Source organism: Perkinsus marinus, assembly GCF_000006405.1.
Source record: "Perkinsus marinus ATCC 50983 genomic scaffold scf_1104296957436, whole genome shotgun sequence".
NCBI lineage: Eukaryota > Perkinsozoa > Perkinsida > Perkinsidae > Perkinsus > Perkinsus marinus.
The window spans coordinates 1-502 of record NW_003207146.1 but is presented as its reverse complement, the minus strand read 5'-3'; the positions used below and the strand labels follow the sequence as shown (position 1 = coordinate 502).

Sequence of the window (502 nt, the reverse complement as noted above, 5' to 3'; positions counted from 1 at the left end):
CTCCCGCTGCTACCCTGAGACCGTCGTTACGTAAAAAGTTTATCATTAGGAAATGATAATGATAATAACTATGATTGAGCTGCTACCAACATCATAAACCGATGATTTGTTGATAATCCCGCATAGGGCCCTTATGAGTGGGGGCACGCGTGCCGACCCATGCGTGTCAGTGGAGCGATGGATGTTATGCTTGTGAAAATGGACTGACTAAAACTTCGAAGAATGTGAGTGCTGTGGGGTTCGAACCCACGCGGACCATGTCCAGTGGATCTTAAGTCCACCCCCTTAACCACTCGGGCAAACACTCGACGACAATCACACGAATCGGTACTGACTGCACGTGTGCAGTTTCATTAGAGATGCATTCTACGGTGTCGGGATACAAAAACTCGGACGGTCATTGATCGTCCGAGTCAACGACTTGATGGTCGTTGTGGCGGACAGCCGAGTCTCACACGGCCAAAGTCTGGATGATCATGTGTAGCTCTTACATTTGAGCACA

The 502-nt window shown here is 48.8% G+C and overlaps 1 non-coding gene across 1 annotated transcript; it reads right to left on the bottom strand.

Moving 5' to 3' along the window:
- Window positions 1–225: 225 nt before the first annotated feature.
- Window positions 226–307, bottom strand: Pmar_PMAR016950. Its single transcript has one exon. It is a non-coding gene; the product is annotated as a tRNA-Leu (tRNA).
- Window positions 308–502: the final 195 nt, after the last annotated feature.